The sequence below is a fragment of the Acanthochromis polyacanthus genome, chromosome 6, assembly GCF_021347895.1.
Source record: "Acanthochromis polyacanthus isolate Apoly-LR-REF ecotype Palm Island chromosome 6, KAUST_Apoly_ChrSc, whole genome shotgun sequence".
Lineage (NCBI taxonomy): Eukaryota > Metazoa > Chordata > Actinopteri > Pomacentridae > Acanthochromis > Acanthochromis polyacanthus.
Genome location: NC_067118.1, coordinates 31500553 through 31521422, shown reverse-complemented (window position 1 = coordinate 31521422; position 20870 = coordinate 31500553).

The window sequence follows — 20870 nt, the reverse complement described above, 5'->3', positions numbered from 1 at the left end:
TGTCTTCATCTGTTCTGTTTTTTCAATCTATTGAGATTCCTTTTTATTTGATAAAAAATGTGATTCAAAGGCATCATCACTGCTGACTTTCTTTTGTGCTGCAGCTATAGTAAATATATAGTGGTATACTATAGAGCAACAGTACAGAAAAATATGTTTTTAATAAATTGTGATATTTTAACTTTTAATTAGGTTATTTTTGTGCAAAAAGATTAATGGTTAAAATGGGGTAAATTTGGTTCAGAAACAGTTCTACATACACTATATTGCCAAAAGTATTCACTCACCCATCCAATAATCAGAATCAGGTGTTCCAGTCACTTCCATGGCCACAGGTGTATCAAATCAAGCACCTAGGCATGCAGACTGCTTTTACAAACGTTAGTGAAAGAATGGGTCGCTCTCAGGAGCTCAGTGAATTCCAGCATGGAATTGTGATAGGATGCCACCTGTGCAACAAATCCAGTCGTGACATTTCCTCGCTCCTAAATATTCCACAGTCAACTGTCAGCTGTATTAAAAGAAAGTGGAAGTGTGTGGGAAAGACAGCAACTCAGACACCAAGTGGTCGGCCACGTGAACTGACGGAGCGGGGTCAGCAGATGCTGAGGCGCATAGTGCCAAGAGGTCGCCAACTTTCTGCAGAGTCAATCACTACAGACCTTCAAACTTCATGTGGCCTTCAGATTAGCTCAAGAACAGTGCTTCAGCAGAGAGCTTGATGGAATGGGTTTCCATGGCCGAGCAGCTGCACTCAAGCCATACATCACCAAGTGCAATGCAAAGCGTGGGATGCAGTGGTGTAAAGCACGCCGCCACTGGACTCTAGAGCAGTGGAGACGCCTTCTCTGGAATCGCACTTCTCCATCTGGCAATCTGATGGACCAGTCTGGGTTTGGCAGTTGCCAGGAGAACCATACTTGTCGGACTGCATTGTGCCAAGTGTAAAGTTTGGTGGAGGGGGGATTATGGTGTGGGGTTGTTTTTCAGGAGCTGGGCTTGGCCCCTTAGTTCCAGTGAAAGGAACTCTGAATGCTTCAGCATACCAAGACATTTTGGACAATTCCATGCTCCCGACTTTGTGGGAACAGTTTGGAGCTGGCTCCTTCCTCTTCCAACAAGACTGTGCACCAGTGCACAAAGCAAGGTCCATAAAGACATGGATGACAGAGTCTGGTGTGGATGAACTTGACTGGCCTGCACAGAGTCCTGACCTCCACCCCATAGAACACCTTTGGGATGAATCAGAGTGGAGACTGAGAGCCAGGCCTTCTGGTCCAACATCAGTGTGTGACCTCACAAATGGGCTTCTGGAAGAATGGTCAAAAATTCCCATAAACACACTCCTAAACCTTGTGGACAGCCTTCCCAGAAGAGTTGAAGCTGTTATAGCTGCAAAGGGTGGACTGACATCATATTGAACCCTATGGATTAGGAATGGGATGTCACGTTGATATGAGAGTCAAGACAGGTGAGCGAATACTTTTGGCAATATAGTGTATTTCAGCAGCACAGTTCAACAGGTAACATCTTGCCTCGTAAGGAATTTCATCTGTTGTTGAATCAGTGGTTATTGGTAACCTAAAAATTCACAAATAGTTTTTTTGTTCAGCAAGTTATGCTTTTTGTCAATGCTTTTTGTGAAAGTAGGGATGATTATTACCACAATAATAGAATTTACTCAAGTATTATAGTTAAGAACACGTTTTAGATATCTGTGTTGTTCTTTGTTATCCTGAGTTCTATTAATTTATTAATCCTGTAAAAAAAATCACAACAACTGTACTTTATTCTCCACTACATTTGGCAGCTGAGAGTGTATATGGTATAGATTAGGATTTTACAATAAAATTGTGATCAATTTATATGATATTACACTCTGCTAAAATTAAAACTAACCAGCAGTATATTAGGTAATCAAAAGTAGACAAACCCCGAGCAGCAGTGAGGTACCAGACAATAATAATTTTGTGTTTGACATGTAACATGTAAGAAAAACAAAAACTGAATTAAGTAATTTGTCCAATTGAGTCAGCTGTTCATATTTCTTTACTGCAGAGTTTGATCTGTGTTTGAATTGAGTCCAGGAACCCTCATTGTCTCTCTCACTGGTTCTAGCTCTTCTAGGTGCCCCTGTCTATCTGAGATATGAAGCAAAAAATAAAAATGGCCATAAACAACAAAAAAGAAGAAATATACCTCCATTCCCGAGCGCAGCATCTCATACTTCAGGCCATTAAACACCACACTTTCTCTACTGTCGTGAGATAAAATCACATCATGTGCCGTAACGTCTGCACATTGCCTCCATTTGCTATTTTTAAAACCTGTTTTTGCTTTGGGATGAGGAAGAGAAACCATGAAGTCTTTACATAAGTGTCCCCGAGCATACATTTCAAGCCATCTGTTGGTCTGCTGGAATAGTAGGCTACTTTACATATAAATGTAAAACTGATTGGGTAATAGAATCTAAAATGGTGATTGGTTATGAAATGCCATCTGCTCTGGCTGCTTGTGGGTACACACAGTAACACTTAGTCTCTCTGTCTCACATTGTCACATCACTGATGACCCTGAACCTTTTGTTACTGCGTGCAACAAGTCAGACTGTGCAATGTGTTTCTTCTTAGCTCTCACATATATAGGGTGTTTAGGATTATATATGGACTCATGACAGAGAAGCAGGAGGAAAGATCACATAGAATAACTTTGACAAGGGGGCCCTCTACAGGTGATAACACTCCTAGGAGATAATTGCAAAGAGTAATGTGAAACATTTAGCCACTAGAGGACAGTATATGTGCTTATACTGCAGCAAGATCACTGATGCTCATTGCTGTTCCTATCTTTAAAAGAATAGTTTGATTAAAGCAGACACAATGAAAAGCAACATGCACCACGATAGTAACATGTGAGGCGCTGTTGTTATTTTACATTTGTTTTAGAAACTGTGCTCTCTCCTGCAACCATCTTGAAGGGTCCACAGATATGTAAACCTAATTTTTGTCTCTGGCCCAGGTCACTAACAAGTGAGTTATCAAATGCAGCACAAGCAGCTTCTAAGTGTGTTTTTTTGATATATAGTGAAACACACATTTGCTTCCAGGCAGTAAACAATCTGCACAGGATATAGTAGTCTCATCCCATTATTCATACCAAGAACAACTCCCCCCAAAGCCGCTGTAACTGGGAGAAAACTAGAAGACGCCTCAGAAAGAACACCAGAGCAGGGATGCTTTTGAAATGACGTGCAAATATGTTACGTATACAGCATAGGAGACAGCAAAGTGGCGGCGCTGAAAATCATGACGATGATAGAAGCTATAATCTGAACCTGCGATGACGTCAAACAGCTTCTGTGTGCTGCTGCACAGGTAAGAACCTGAGCTGCACTTTCTCTGCTTCAGCATGGAGACCTCAATATAGTAACAAACTACACAAACACACAGAGAGAGCAGAGGAGATGATGAAACCTGCTCTCAGAGGAGCGTGAAGACAAACAAAGGTGAGATAGAGACACAAGGACAATATGGGATTATTTCAAGGAGATAGATTTCCAAAGTGACAACTGTAAGAAGAGGAAAGCTAAAAGTAGTAGTGGGCAATGCAACACAATTTGGTTCTGATCTGTTACTAAGTAACAGAGGAGTCTGAATCACCACTAATTATTTTAATATACAAGTGACTGAAGCAATATCCAGTCATACTGCCAAATACTAGGAGGCAAATGCATTATTGAAGGACACTTCTGTTTACTTTTCATGTACTAAACATCAATTCTTTCAACTATTTAATGCTAATTTCATCACTATTCATAAAGGCATATTAAACATTCTTTTAATAGAAAATAAATGATCACAATGTGAGCTCTCAGAACCGCAGAGCCCAGAGTGTGATTTAACATGAGACAAATGAACTTCTCTGGTATGGAGTCCATTGATGTAATTATTGATACACAAAACAAAGCTTTATATTGGTTGTCTGTTATGTAGGACTAGCTGTTAGTAGCCTTAATTACTCCCCTGAGACATGCTGCCTGGATTCACTGGAGTGAGTAGTGACATCGTCTGGGTTACCAATTGGTAATTTTGATACTTTAGGGAGAAAACCTGAATTTAACCCATTTCCAGGGAAACAGGACTCCACATCCTCATAACTACACCTGTAGTTTCATTGGAACCTTCAGATGTAGCTCAGGTTTTGAATGATTTCTCAAAGTGTAGCCCACAGACTCATTTCTCATGGACTGGCCTTGCTGCCATAATTTCATTAGATAATCAATATCTGTGAAATCAACATTTGTAAGTATCATTTCTAAAACAAATTAGGCTACATTCTTCATACAGAATACATTGATTCGCACATCAATTTTCCAAGAACCAGCTATCAAATGAACTGCCTGAGTGCTACAAAGAAAATATTGGCATAAAACCAGGACACAATTCATTTGGCCATGATGGATTACAGCAACAATGCCCAAACGTCTGTAACACACAGGATGAAAAAGCAACAAATAAAACGGCATGATGTGCCATCGGTGTGGTGTGTCCTTGGATTGGAGGTTGGAATTAAAAAGGAGGAATTTTAACAGTCTCACAGTAATCCTGCAGCTAATTCATTAGTTGCTTTTTTTTTAAACAGTATATTTTCCAGTGTCTCCAAAAGGTGGAATTAATCCTGGTTGAACTGGACTGAAACTGAGAGTGATCTGTCTCTCCTAATAAATTAGTGTAACATAAACCCAAGAAAATTCCCCCCAAGTGACAAGAATCCCTTCATCTTATGCCGCTATTTTATGATCCGCCCAAACAATTTTAGGTTTTGCGAGGTCTTTTGTGCCCAAGGACATGGATCAAAGTAAGGTGCTACATCTCCTGTTGAAATGAACGATCTTGAAAGGGATAATCAAATAGAAACTCATCAGAATGGAAGATTGTGATGGTGGCCTGTGGAGAGATAATTACACTCTTCTAAGGGTTACTGCAAATTAATTTAAGGCTGTAGTCTGTTGTAGCGTTGTTCCTCCTGGTCTATTTTTCCAATAGAGAGTGAACGCGTAGTTAGCATTCACCGTGCAGCGAATGTCTGTGTCACTTTATACTTGTGTAAAATGCGTCCTGAGATGACGCTCGCACTCTTGCCAAATGCCATCTCGTGTGACACAGATAATGGGTCAATTTTAAGCCGTCTGTTCCATTTAGCAACTGATGACGGCGAGAGAGCATGCATCAAAAGCTTTAAACCAAATCTTCATTGCCATCTCTCAGCAAAGTCCTGTCTGATCTTTTTATTGTGAGATATGACAGTGATGATTGAGAACAAGTGCTGCATACAGCCTGGGGCCTGTATTTATCAAACTGCAAACAGTGGAAGTGAGAGCATCCTTAATGAAAGTGGTATAGAAACACACCCTGCTTTTAGGGATTATTGATTTGATCATTTGATTGGATGTTACACCACAATCTTGGGACTCAGACGACAGGGTTTTGATGATTTAATTATTATTAGATTCATGATAATATCATCTATAACATCACAGGCTAATTATAATCATTCCCACAAATAAATCACATTGCATGCGACATTCGAATGCTGCTCTTTGACTGCATCTCGACACTTTGCTGCATAAACTGTTCCTAAATTGCTGTGACTAAAGAATGCTTTTGTTCTCGTATTGTTTCTTAAGAGCAGCATTCTTTGATGATTACAGGCCCGGATCTTTGGCAAATCCTCTGGCTATTTTTTTCACTAGCAATAAATTGGACTCTACTTTTTTCTCTGGAATCGTCTTAGAATTAGCACAGAGTCAGAGAAACTAACAATGGGATGAGGGTTGAAGGAAGATAAATCAGTCGTGCAGCTTTCTGAGGCCACCGCTGAGAGGCAGTGCCACATTTGGTGGCTCGCACAATGTGCCTCCTATGTCTGCCCAGCTGCAGCTTGGGCCATCATTACCCCCCCATCTCCCAACCTCCCCATCCTCTTTACTACTGCCACTACTGATCTGAGCATGAGATGGAGGTAAGCGATGATGAATAACCAGGATCTTCCTGAGCTGAAACCAAAGACGAGGCCAGTATTAATTAGAATATTTTTACATGCTTTCATTATTTATTACAATACAAATGTTGATGGAGGACATTGTAGCGGCGCTCAAACAACACAATAATTAAGCACTTACCTCAAACTGATATGCAAGCAAATGAATTGGACACCAACAGGCAAACACACGTGCGAAAAGGACAAAGTAATCACATCCATTCTGCTCAGTTCTCCGCAGGAAAAGTCATTAATGGTTTTAAATGAGGATGAGCTGCCACTGATACAACTGATCCGTGTGTGAAATGGAATTAAGTGGATGAGGGTGACAAGTGGAATATTTTATAGCCAATTCTCGATGCTCGTGGTGGCAGTGTAAATTATGCTTTTTTTTGGTCTGCTGCTCGGTGGTTAACAAATGACACAGACAGCTCACATTTTACTTCTCTCTGACACAAAATCAGCAATCATCTCTATAATCACTGGTATATGATATTTTAATTCGACAAAGGTGGCCACTGTGAGTGCCCGCAGGTGAGAAAAGTAACTCAGTACTTTGTTACCACAGTATAATACTTGTTTCTTTGTGGGCTGGTTGTGGTTCTGAGGAGTGTCCATTAATCACTGGAGCTCTAAAGGAAGCAACACCTCCTCCTTTCAAAGCGTCCTTGAGCAAGACGCTGAACCCAAAGAAGCTCCCCACGGGGAGGTCAGTACCTTGCACAGCATTTCTGTCAACATTTGTGTGTGAATTTATGATTGAGAGGCATACTTTTATATTCCTCAAGATGTATTTTTAAGCCAGCAATCAATCACTTTCACAAAAGACAAAAACAGCTTGCATAGTTCTAAAGCCGCTTGCATGCTATTGCATCAGCATCAACAGTACAACAGTCTATCATATTAATATAATATACATTTTGCTGGTAAAACTTTTGAATGTATTTGTTTAAATGCCATGCTTGTACTAGTGGATAGGTTTCCCACATCTTGATGCTGCCGCCGCCATGCTTCACAGTGGGGTTAGTGTGTTTGTGAGATAAAGTTCAGAGTTTGGTGTCCATCAGAAATAGTGTCTGATGGCCGAAAAAGCTCAGAGTCTGCCAAATGCTTTCTGGCAAACTCCACTAAATACTTTTTACAGGCACTGTAAGTCATCAGTAAGTGCAACAACTTCAACTTGACACATTTGATCTGTTGGGAATCTAAAAATATATGAATTAGCGTGGCTTCAAGCCCATTTTGCAAGCATGAAAGAATCACACACACACACACACACACACACACACACCAGAACTTCTAACAATCAATTCCTCCTGCTGACTCTCCTCATCCCCTCATCCCAGTGCCTCATGTTGGTCTCTGAGCAATTAGCCTGCTTGCATCCCAGTCAGTACACAGCATATACGTGGCTAATCTCACTCTCTTTTCACTTTCTCTCCTTCCTTTATCGATTCTTTTATCTCCCGTTGGACCTGTTTCTCCTTTTTTTCCCTCAGAGTTTGACTGTCTGACACATATAACTGGAGGTGTGACAGGTTTTACAGCTCTTACACTAATACCCTTTATTTGCCTGTAAAGGGCTGTTGTTGGGAAGTCAGTAATGGATGTGTGCGTCTGAGACTGTCAAGTCTTTGCCCCTGTGTGTGTGTGTGTGTGTGTGTGTGTGTGTGTGTGTGTGTGTGTGTGTGTGTGTGTGTGTGTGTGTGTGTGTGTGTGTGTGTGTGTGCAGGAATGTGTGTGGCGTGCACATGAGGTTTGTGTAGTTGTGTGTCACAGAGACATTTCTTTTGCAGAGTTGTCGTAAAAAATAGACATTTATCGCCCCAGAGAGAGGAGCCATTTCGGTTTCACAGGCAAAGAGGTTTCTGGACTCTTTAGAGATAACAGCTTTATATGAGAATAGTGATTGTCTCTGACAGTGTGAGCTTCTTTATGTGGTGTCCTTATGAAAGTGGGCAAATTGTTTTTATTCACTATAGGATATACATGGAGTAACCACTAAAACAGAGCCCCCTCCACAAACCCCTCCAGCACTACAGTGCTGTAAATAACACCAAATAAAAGTTTAATGTTAAGTTTTGGTTCTCAGGTGTCAGAGAACTGCTGACTCAAATCTGTGTCCACTTCTGAGCTGTAGGTTTTCTTGTGTTGTACTGGATGACTTCATCAGTGACAGTGTTGGGATAGGAAAGCAGCGCTAATAACATATCTAATCTAGTCCAGAGCAATAACAAATTTCAGCATTAGAATTTACATTTTAACAACAAGTAAAATGTACACATCCCAAAAGACACGACATCACTCTCTAGAACCCCAAAGCTGACGGAGCGAGAACATTGGGGTGGATGGACGTGACACCAGTTATTCCCTAAACTCAGCTTTGTGTTTATGATTCTAAGAGGCTGTCCACCCAAGAAAAAAACAACTTCAGCTGTTTCAGGAAAGGCCCCAAAACAATAGTTTTGGTGAAGAAGAAGTTAAGTGTTGATATTATTGAGCGACATTTGCATAGAGACACATTTCCATTTCCATTTCCAGCTGACATTCAGCATTGCTTTTTGAGCCATGTTATGATTAAACACTAAATTAAATGTTTATTACTTTCAGCCCGATAACAGACATTATTTACTTATTTTAATTCGAGCCATAGTTTTACCCCAACCCCAAACAAGGTGTTTGCATCCAAACTAAAACAAACCTGAGGCCTGTGCTATGAAGCAGGATTTGGGGTTAGCAAGGTAACGTATGATTTCACTCTGGGTGTTCATGAAGGTGGCTCACGTCTTGCCGTTGTATATCATCATGGTAACTTGGTACCGGACACCTACTCTGCTCTGAGGCAGGTTATGTTCAAGATAGCAGATCAACACCTACAAGAACACGGTGTATTAACTGATCAGATCTCTTAGAAAACAGCAACACCGTTCCTACGAGGGTAGCGAGAAGGGAAAATAAGAGTTTTTGGAGATTGCATAAACCTTTTGACTTTGGCCAACAAGCACAGATAAGAGGAATATAGATTCTCAATGGAGAAACTTCAGTTTGCCTTGCTTTACTTTTTTTTTTAACTGTTGTCTGCAAACACTTTCAAAACATTTGTTCTTTAGACTTATAAGAGTTAGGATATAATAATAACACAGAGACTGATTAAAGCACTGAAGCCTTGTGCTTGTTGACCTTATGAGGCTTGCACTAAACCTATTTACTGGTTTGAGTGATGCTTTTTCTATTTGTGGTTTACTTGCTTCCAAGACTATCTAACGCCCCCAGGGATGCTGCTGAACAAGTAAGGCTGAAATTGTCTTACAGACCTTAAGAATCTGCAACACATTAATTTACTGGATTATCCAATGCGATTACAGTCCGATCTACTGGTGCTTTAATGACACAGCAGTGATACTGGTAAGTTTATTAACATACGCATTCACAAAGTCAGCAATTTTTATTTGTTTTGCCAGCTCTCTTCCTGGCTTCAGTAGCTGTGCTGATTTTAACTTCTGTTATTTGTTCAAGTTTCTCATGTTACTTTAGAATTATAAAGGAGGTCCTTGACTTACAACAGAGTTCTGTTCCTATGGTGTGACGTAAGTTGATTTTCGCCATAAGTCGGAATTCAGGTGAAAATGTATTTTTCAGCAGTGATTTCTGAAAGTTTTGGAAATCACAGACAAATAAAGTTGCAGTCTCATCACAGAGAAAACTTGTTTGTGCCATTCTGGAAGGAAAGCTACATATTTTATCATTTAATTTGGACAAATTACAGCTAGAGAATAACTTTCTAAGTAACCAAATCAATGAGAAAAATTGCAGCCAGAATAAACACTTTTAATGAGGAAACCATTTGTAGAGTTTGGTGAGTGCAAATAACAACATTACCTATGCAAAGGAATTGGTATGTGTTTTGTGAAACAAATAGCGATATATGGATCTGTTTAGCAAAACCTGATAGCTTGCTGAATAAGAGTTCATTCTTTAAAATTTATAAATTAAGCTCAGCTTCAACCCAGCCAGAATCTTTAGTCACAATATAACGTAATGAATTCCAAAGATGTGAAGATGGACTGCATCTAGTTTATAAACTTAGCACAAAGTAATCAGTGCTCCTTGTTTTATTTTTTTTGTCTAACTTGCAGCCAAAAGACTAATGACACAGTTGCCATCCAGCAGTAGAGTAAACATGGCTGAGACTCCCTGCTGGCTGCTGCATGCGGTGACCTGGGAATGAAGGAGCACAGTCGTGCTGACTCTGTGAATCTGAACACCACAGAGGCAGGCTTGTCACAGTGCCAACCATTCGATTTGTTTAGAGACACAATATGGCCATCTTGGCTGTGTGCTGGAAAAGACGCCAGGGGAGCCAGTACTTGCCAGCCAACTTTCTCTTGTCGCTCTTTCTCTCTTATTTTTCCACTGTGAGACCAAACTCTGCAGGGAGCATTTGAAGAAGGAAATGCTCTTTCATGCAAGATTCAAAGCCGTGATCAAACATGCAGTGTTCTCTAAAATAATTCAACATTTTGACACTTTCATTGTCTTCTGCTTGATTTATGGCTTTCAGCCTCATAATATATTCATGCTGCTGTTTTTCAACAGTTCTCTAAAATATGGTTGTTTTTGTACACATTATTTTGCTCTTTGATGCAAAACATCTTAATGAGCAAGCTTCTAACAAATAAACCTGTTTGAATTATTTCTGCTATGACAAATAAAAGCCATTATCATTTGTACATAATGACTGCATTAATCGCTCTGATAACAGCGTTATCTTGAGTTTGATCTGTCTCTTCTCTCCTCACTGCAACAATAGCTGCTAATAGCAGCTGTCACAAGAATTCAACACTCACATTAATGTAGAAATTATATTTCAGCTCCATTAAAACCTGGATTTTTCACATTCTAAGTGCTGCACACTGCACAGCACCAGAGATAAAAGACAGACAGGAAGCCACATATGATCAGTCAGTGTTGATTTAGGAGCAGGTTTATTTTGTGGGGACACAGATGCCAGTTGAGCTCCATGTTTGTTTTTCTTGAATCACCCCTCCCACCCAGCAGATGTCCTCAGTATTTCAGTCTGCACCCAGTCTCCTGTCTATCACACCCACCTCACCTGCTCCCTTTGACCCACTCGGCTCACCCGTTTCCGTTCCTGCATCACACATTGTAGCTCTGCAGAGTTGCTCTTCGCCAGATTGTCTTTGCATGTTCAGCTAAAAACATTCCTGCCTTCTTTTATAACTACCTGTTCTGACTTTTTCCCATGTTTCTTGGACTTTGATCACTGCCTTTACTCAGACTTTGTTTTCCGTCCTACCTGCCATGCTGAATGTGAGCTTCAGAGGGCTGTACTACAAAGCCAGATTGACGTAGCCAGACTTTCTTTGCGTGAGCTGACTTGACAAAACTTAAAACCCCAGTGAGAGATAACGAGTATCATCACAATGGATTATCAACATTTTTTGGTTACCAATTCTTTCTTGCTCAGTCGCTGTGCATTCCTGTAATGTATCATCTGACTCTTTGTTTTTTTTGTACTGAAAGTGTGCCACATACTTCAGTCAAGAGGAACAGGTTGTTCTAACCGAGAGCTATGAAAAATATTTTAAAAAAAAGTTCAATTTAAAAGCAACACTGTTACTGCAAATGACACAAGTGAGGAATGCAGGGAAGAAAATATGTTAATCATGTAAGTTAATAATTTTAATTTTTCACTCTGTACGCTCTAAATGCACTTGTTTATTTCTAACGTGATCACTGCACATTAGAGCTCTTAAGCTTTAAACTTCATACATTTAAACATGGTGCTGAAGAAGTGCATTTAGGTTTGACATCATCCCATAATGAATGCTGCATAGAAATCACTTCAATTTTTGGCCAGATTAGAAGAGAAATGAATGCATTTTCTAAAAATGTGTTCCATCAGCTGCAGTATTAGCAGTGTAAAACAGACTGGGCAGCAAATCAGGACCGAACATAAAAAATACATTTATATATTTTCGGCATCATAAGCTGATTACAAGTAAGTTCCCATGGCAACACAACATATACAGCGTGCAATACTGTATGTGCACGCCGTCACTGAATGATATTAGCAATGCAAAGCTCAACAGGTTTAGAATAATAGAATAGAATTGAATAGTCCTTCATTGTCATTGTAGCCAGTACAACGAAATTTAAAAGTGCCAGACAGTCAGTGCATCATTAAAAAAAAAAAAAGACAACGCAAGTTAATAACTAGAAAAACAATAAATAAATAAAGATATGACATAATTCCCTCAACTGAGAATCTGTAACAATCATAGAGAATGATCACAGAAAGAACTGGTGAAATGGTAGTGCTACTTCCACACAATTCAAATCCAACACTCTGAACAGAATCTCCTCAGGATCAGGCTAGCTGTTCAGGATAAGTTACCATGGTGATGTAGTAGGTTAAAAGAGAGCTATCTTGACGACACCAAAACTCTTGCTTTCAGCTCAACATACCTGCTAACCAATTAATCTAACATTAGTCTGTATTAAGCAGGTGGGGGTGTTTGGCCCCAGACGACTAATTGCAAACATGGATAGGTGTAGAGCTGCATGTTTCTCACAAGAAGAACTAAAACTAAACCAACTTAAAATATTTAGTTTTTATACAAGCTAAGTGCAACAGAGTTGCTGCAGCCAAAGCAGGAAGGAAAGCTGGAAAATGTCCAGTGAGAAAGTATGAGTTAATAGGGTCATCAATATCACTGCTCCATTATTAAAGCACGAGTAGATCTGGCTATAATTACAATTATCTGTTCCATTAAATGTTCTTAAATGTAGTCTCGCGCTGTGTAAGACGATTTGAGTGTATGCTCTGCAACCCTGGCGGTGCTTCTACACGCCCGCCTGGCTCTGTTTTCAGACTTTAGAGAATCTATCCTGTGACGGGAAGTTTCAACCAATAGCAGAGCTTTTCACCGATCTGATGAAATACTATAAATAGCAATAAAGTCCACAGTGAGAGTAAGCTGCGGTGGTACAATGGAGGACTTTCATTTGGGAGGCTGGGGTTGGAACCACAAATGAATGTTGACTTTCAGCTTGAAACGCATGTTTGTGTAGTGGGAGAGAGGGGAGAGAGAAGAGCTGCAGGAGAAGGGATGTACATTTTAAAACTGCAGTTCCTTTTTAATGAAGTAGTTTCCATAGAGGTGCAGAACTTTATTTTGCAGTAAGAAATGAGCCCACAGTGAGTAAAAATGTGACAGGAGCAAAAAAAACAAAACAAAACACCCACATGCTAATTCAGAGGGTAAAATTTTTACGAGATTACAGCCAACAGCAGCTTTAAATGTTTTCAGAAGGTCCAAGACTTTGGCGCCTTGTTAGTATTTGTTTTGGAATTGTAATGCTCTGCAAAAATGCACAGAAATAATGTAATGTATTTGGAATTTTTTTGCAATAAACAGGTAAAAAAATTAATAACGAAAGCCTGGAGTTCCACCAACTATGAATCTGTATTTCTCCTGTCTATGCTAATCAGCTAAAGAAAATGTTTTAGAAACTAAAAACCAAATCCAAAGTGACCCAGAGGTGAAGAGGATCCACTAGAAGAGAATTGACTGGGCAGTTTTTATGCACATAGATTTACCTTGAACATAACCTGTTCCAGAGCAGACTAGGTGTGCTGCATAACTTACCATGTAATGGTACAATGTTGCAAGGAGAGGTGTAGGTAGCAAGGGAGGCATGTGGAACACAAAGCACTGCACTGGCAAAAAAAAAAAAAAAAAGCTGGGAAAATAGAAAGACATTTATGTCCAGTTTCCATACAAGCAGCAGTCTTCAAAAGGAAAGAAAACATAAAACTCTTAAAACTGAGCTGTGCTACCTTCAAAGCAGACAGAGCAGATTTGTCCAACAACAATTCATATATATACAATCAGTCATCAAAACTGAAGGTTTAAATAGGTTTCCTTTTGTACTTACCTGAATCATTTTGAATTTCATCACACGTCTATTGTCCAGTCAGCTTTGAGACCCCACCTACTCATACACCTCATAAAAAGTGACTTCAGGGGTGTGGCTCCTCTTTAAGCTTCAGGACAAGATGGCTTCCACAACAACTCTTAAAGGTGACTTTTCAAACTTAATATCTTTTAATAGGCTATTTCATAGGCTCAAACAAAAAAGCTTCACTTAAATTACAGTTCTGTCTGTAGCCACTGGAATGATAAAATTAAAGCAAAATGTTATGTGATTTATTTCCACCTTTTTGCACAGAAGGCCTTCATGTAGTCAGGAAAGAAGCTAGTGCTGTTCAATACACAGTAAAAAGTGAATACCATCGTTAAGCTGAAAACGCAGAGTTAAACCTGAAGTTATCTCCTCTTCAAACCTGCTCCATGTTACAGGCCTCAGCCCTGCATTTGGATCCTCCTTCCTGCTTTCCTGACGTCTCATAATGACAGAAGATATGGTTTCATCCAAAAAAACAAAAAAGGTAAACAGTACTTTTAATAAGTGTTGCACAAACAGAAGTGAATTTGACATTTGCTGGGGACTATTTTCAGCCATGGATGAATACATCATTTCTCCTTCAGTAGAACTGTGCATTTTTAAACTGAGGGAACGTGTCAGTCAATGCAAATGTTTGGCTCATTCGTGTTTCGTAATCCTTTTACTAATTTCATCTAGAAAGACACTTCATCAGGCTTTCTCATCTTGTATAGTTTCACACTGTACTTACTAGGTGATACATTCTGTAGTTCTTGTTATTTACATATGTGCATTGCTTTTGCCCCAATATTAAAGGATTAGTACACCTAAATCAAAATGTCTTTTACCAACAGCCCCTGTGGTATTCAGCTTGGAAGTTCCCTCCCTTCTGTGCTTCAGTGCAGTCTGCTGGCTTTCTCCACACAAACTTTTAATCGCTGAATCCATGTAAGTTGAATAAAGACTTATCCAAAAATAACACATCTCCAAAAGCTCTTTTCCAGTTTGAATCCTATCTGTCCTATTCTTTTAGCATATGAATGGTTTCCACTGTATTACACTCCCTCTGTACCCGTTGCTTGTTGATCCTTCCCAACTGTGGAAGATGGAAGCTTCAGTTTTTTGCTGCTCTGCAGAGAGCAGCCGTCTTTGTACAAACACGCGACCTTTCCTGCTCATTTCATTTGTTCTTACTATTTCTGACATTGTTTTTTTCTACTAGTTCTAAGGAAATTTAGAATTAATGTTTGACGGTCAGAATTTGTCTATGTGCTTTTATGTTGCCACATAAAGGTTCATGGTTTTCATTCACTTTAAAAGAAAATATTTAGAGTTGTGCTAAATGTGAATGATGTGAATCAAATACAAGTTTATTTACCAGTTTGTGAAGTAGCCTTCATGAACTTCATGGAAGCTTAGTGAGATTTCATGCAAATACTGTTGAGGCCTCCTCTTTTGAATTATTAGACATACTGAGAAGTGATTACAGCTCATTATTGAGTGCCGTCCAACCAAGGTTTCAGAAACTCTTTTTCTGTTAGAGCCCATTCTTCAGATATGACAAAAGACTGAATGGATCCATTCACGATGGCAGCAAAGCTTTTGTGTCCCTTTCTATGATGGAAACGTACAATACTAACATCAGATAGATAATGTATCATCCAAGCCACCCGGTCAGTGTTTAATCAGCCCTTGTGGAACATCGTCAGGCATTTCTGTAGATCTTTATAATAGCAGCGGCAATGGCAACTCATTAACGTGACGATGCATATGTACATAATGATGTCACATGCATATAATCAGGAACATATGGTAGCAAACAACAGATCAGTAAGGAAGAATACAAATGTGTGCAACAGAATTCTTTTTTCATTTATTTCCTTTCCATCGACCCCTCAGATTATCTTGTGACCTTTGAGGTGCCTGATCATTAAGGTGGAAGCCACTGAGCTGAACTAGCTCAGTGAATTAAAAAGCAGCTACAACTAGCTCTGCTATACCTCCATTAGCTGGCTGAGGAGCCAATGGTGTGAAGCTACCATCTGTGGGATTATGATATCTATATATACATACATATTCACTCAAGTCCTTATGTTTGCCCTTTTTTCTTGCTTCTAAAACATCAACTTTGAGGACAAAATGTTCACTTGCTGCCTAATATATCCAACCTACTTATAGGTGCCATGTTGAAGAGATCAGTGGTCACAATGTTGTGCCTGATTTGAGTGTGTGTTCAAATTTATATTTTTACACCTGAAGTGCAGTTTTGTATCAGCACTGCTTGTACTATGCATATTTGACCATATATATCTTTCCATAACCAGTATATAGGGCATTTTTTCCCATTAAACGAGCCCAAGTTTTAGAGAAAACCCTCCAGAGATAACTTTAGTCTCTGTGGTGACTGACAAAACACAGAAAGATGGAACACAATATGTTGCTGAAACATCAAACGCAAAGGAAGACAGTTTGAATTGACTTTGTTGATGTCAAAAGAAAATTAATTTCACGAGCCTCCATTCTGCTTTTCAAGAGGTCAAAATAGTGTTGAACACTTGCTGGGATTTTATCTAGTCAGCTATGAGGACATGATGATTGTTCAGTTGGAACGCTTTTTTTTTTTTTTGCCATTTCAGTCTTTTTCTTCTTTCATATTTGTGTCACCTAGTCAAATATCATCTGATGAAATCTAAAGTAAGTGCTGCTGTTTCCCACTTGTGAGGCCCACTATGGAATCTGGGGAGTTGACTGATGGGAATGAGTATGAAATTGTACTGAAAGTGGAGAGAAGAAATAACAAATCTGGAAGAAGTAAACTTTCTATTTACCTGAAGTGTGTTCTGCTACAGTAATTACCGGGGAGAAAGACATGAAAAGGTGTGTCAAGTGTGACCCAATTAGCTGCAGCAGACTTAACCACTGCAGACTGTTTCTGAATTGAATTGCAACTGAAGGGATTGCAGAGCTGAACTACCTGTATGAATCAATGGAGAATAAGACTCGGCTTCTTCCATTTAATCTGTAGTTTCATAACATTGTCCTGATAAAATGGGATTAACATTGATCACGAGAATATTACGGGTCTCAGTGAGATTAATAGCAAGTCGGGGTAATGGGGTACAGTTGATCGATAATAATTAGAAGCCAGCTTCATTGTTAGTTAAACTGATGTCAAAACTTGCTCTCTCTCTCTCTCTCTCTCTCTCTCTCTCTCTCTCTTTTTTATCTCTTTATTTTATTTCGCACCGCTCATCATAATCTGCTTTAATTTATTTGTCTGCACTCATCTCTCGCTCATCTTTAATAGGACCATTAAAATGTCATACTTGTTCTCCTGTTGTCTTGGCAGTGAGGTTGAAACTTTTCCCCTGTAATGGGCTCGCTATCGAACATTCACTGGTAATTGAACAGTAATGAACTGTTCTGTGACCTGTGGTGTGTGAGTAATTGATTCTGAAAGCGGTGTTTGTGGGCACAATGTTGTGTCTACAGGGTGAGCAGGCACTGTGTAAAAGGCAGCTGTTGTTACGGCTGGAGGCTGCTGTTGCCGCTGCGGCCTATAGATGGTGATGCTGCGCTTTCTGCTGTTCACTGAACACACCACAGGCTGTAAGTCATCATCCCCTCCCAAAATACAGAGACAAGTGTGGTCAAAAGCTGCAGGTGTCCACCTCATATGGATTAAGATTTGTTTTGTTGTGTTTGGGGATTATTATGTTATCGTGGTATATTTCTCTGTGTTTACTCTCCAACTTCATGCTGCCTCTTCATCTCTCATCATTCATTGCTCTCATATGTAGCTTTCAGTGTTGTTTCATGTGATGGTGGGATTTTATTTCTTCCTTATTTTTGTTTTTATAGCTCAGCAATGGCAGGTCTTTAAACCTTACATGCTCAACAGCTGTGCATGACACTGCTGTGAAAGGTATTTTCTATATCTTAAGAATTTGCAGTATAAAAACAACAAATGTGATTGTCTGTTCTAATTTGAGCTGCTAACATTTGCATGTCAGACTAACGAGGCAACTTCCTACAACATCTATCATTATTCTAGCAACGGGGTATGTATGAGGCTATTGTTATGGGTAGTAACTAAATGCATTATGAGCTTACAATAGACAAATACCTGTTAAGGATTGGAACACCCACTGCAATATGCTTCTCGAGCCAAACTTGTGTTTATCTCGCGTAATGTTTGCCAAACACCTCATAATTTCCAACTCTTGTATCTTTTTCTCTTGTAAATGTGAAACATACTGCTTGAAAATACCAAAAATTAAACATCAGAAGTCTTTGTTGTTCAGGTATGTGACTTAATATCAAGCTTTTAACCCATTCAAGGATATGTAAGAATTCTTAACATTTTGCTGTTTCATAACACTGAGACCTGCTGCTGCTGCTCGTCTGGCTGGCTTAATTCCACATCCTCTGTGGATCATCAGCAGGTGAAGATGCAGAGTTTTTGCTGAGGACTTGCACTTTTCTATGTATGCAGCTGTCGTGTGCATTTTTGAGGTCCTTTCCCATGCTTCTCGCAGTAAAAAAACAAAACAACTGCAAACATTTAGTGAGCTGGAGAAGCAGTTTTAGAGATAGCGTTAGCATAGCCAGCAGCAATGGCTGCTGATGAAGTCCACAGATTTTGGCTCGAAATGATAGACCTGCTTTTGTTTACTTCAGTCTGAAATTGAAGACCCAATTTCATTCAAAAATTACTGTAAGTTTTTTCTTAAACTGTGCATGGACTGAATTCTTAAGAGGCGCAGCAACAGTAAATAGTCTATTGTTGAGACCAAAAAACCCCTCCATCGCTTTCATCCTTTTCAAAAACTTCATCCCTGTCCATCTTCCTTTCTGATGCTGAAGTGCAGAGTAGGGCTGCATTAACCTCCCCGTCACCTCCCAGGCTCAGCTCTCTCATTGGCCCTTCACTATAATGGCCGTAGTGAGGTTCTGCCTTGAGCACAGATGGTGACATGAAACATGGGGACCATCCAGGCTTATGGCCAATTCCTGCTCTTTGTGTGGGCAGGTAAACTGTTTGCACAGTGATGTGGAATGCAGAGAGACCAGACGCGACGAACACAATAATCTTCTGATGGCTGGATCATTGAATAAAGATGTTTGTTGTTATCTTGCCTCTTGCAGAATACAAGCGGACGCATTTGAAAGTTAAGAAAAGAAGACCTAATCGGAAGGAAAGCTTATGATTTCCGTTGAAGTGCTGTGTAGTGTTTTCTTCTGCAATTTGTAGTGCTGTTGTTGTTGAAAAGGGGCTGGAATGGACTTGATTGCGTGTTCTTTTAGAGCTGATGAAATGGTTCACCGCACATTCTGACAACTTGGGGTTATTGTGACCGTCAGCCTGCCTTAATTTTCCTCCCTCTTTGGGAACACTGGGACATATTGTCGTGCATCTGAACCCTGTTTGGATTTTTCCGTGATTGCAGTTCCATAAAACCATCAATGCTTACTACTCACTGGCTCACCTTGGTTGTTTTACCAGAGGAGGTAAACGTTTAAGTTTGCAGATCCATAGTGAAAATCGGCGTGAAGCACACTGCTAACAATGTCATATGCACCTCAGAGAGACTACATACATGTATGTTGTATGGCTCAGAGAAAAGTTGTGAAGTAAATGTCAAGAATCTGAAGTTAAAGTTGCTCATGGAGAAAATCTGTTGTGCCTGTGTGTAAAAAGTAGAGAGTAGGCAACCTCCCCAGCACTTAATGAATGCTTGACTGAGTGGAGCAATTACAGGGGATTGCTCCATTAAACCACTCACATTTGCTCAAAGTTAGATTGCCTTTAATTTGCTCTATTTGGAAAACTTGAGAAAAAAACATAGCATATATATTATGGAAATAGGCCAGCTGTGTGCAGATGTAAAAAAAAAAAAAAAAAAAAAAAAAAATCTCAGTGGCGTCCACATGTTGGCTGTAACAGGCCATTAAGACTAACTCGCAGCTCATATACCTCATGTGGTAACAGCTGAACCAGCTAAATAGCTTTAATCAGTTATATATAATGCTTATTTTATACAGTTCCATTATGAAAAAAGCAGACCTATGATGCTTGTTAAACAGTTTTTATTGGGGATACTTTCTGCATGAGAAACAGCTGCAAGGAAAACAGTTGACAGCAAGATTTGTGGATTATCCCCCAGTTACCAGGACATTGTTTCAGCAGAGAAATATTGCTGCTGAGTTTTGTTTTTTTTTCCAAATTGATGCTTTCTCCACCATCATTCTGGGGTCATCACAGGCATTTCAGCAGCAATCATCTAAAAACCTCTGTACTGGGGATATAAACAGATATGATTGTCTCAAATATGAACAGATAATGTAGTCTGTGCACCTGAATTAAGAGTAGCAAGACTTTCCATGATGCAGATTTGCAACAAAAAAAAAGGAAATAGTCAACAAGCTGAATTGCAGAAGGTTTCTGGTTAATATTTAGACCTTTAGTTACATCCACTGCGTCTCACCAGTCTTGAATGGAATTGTTGTGCAAGTGTGATTTTTACCTCGTGATATGAGATTGATTCTTGCTCACTGCTTGAATGGTCGGTAGACTAGGAACTGGAGTCTCAAAAGGGCATCTCAAATGGCCAAGAGAGCATTTCATTTCATCATTTCTGGGCAAAATGATTGGATTATTTTATTGTTATACCAATGTATAGTTGTTCAGGTGGAATATAACTTAAAAAGCTGAAAATGAAGCTAGTTAGACAATTTCAACTTGCAATATAACCCACTTCTGGTACACTTAGAATACACATATGAATACTGATCATTTTGTGGCTTACACAGATACAGAAAGTAGCTTTGTGTTAGACCCTCAGGCAGAACTGGCCCAT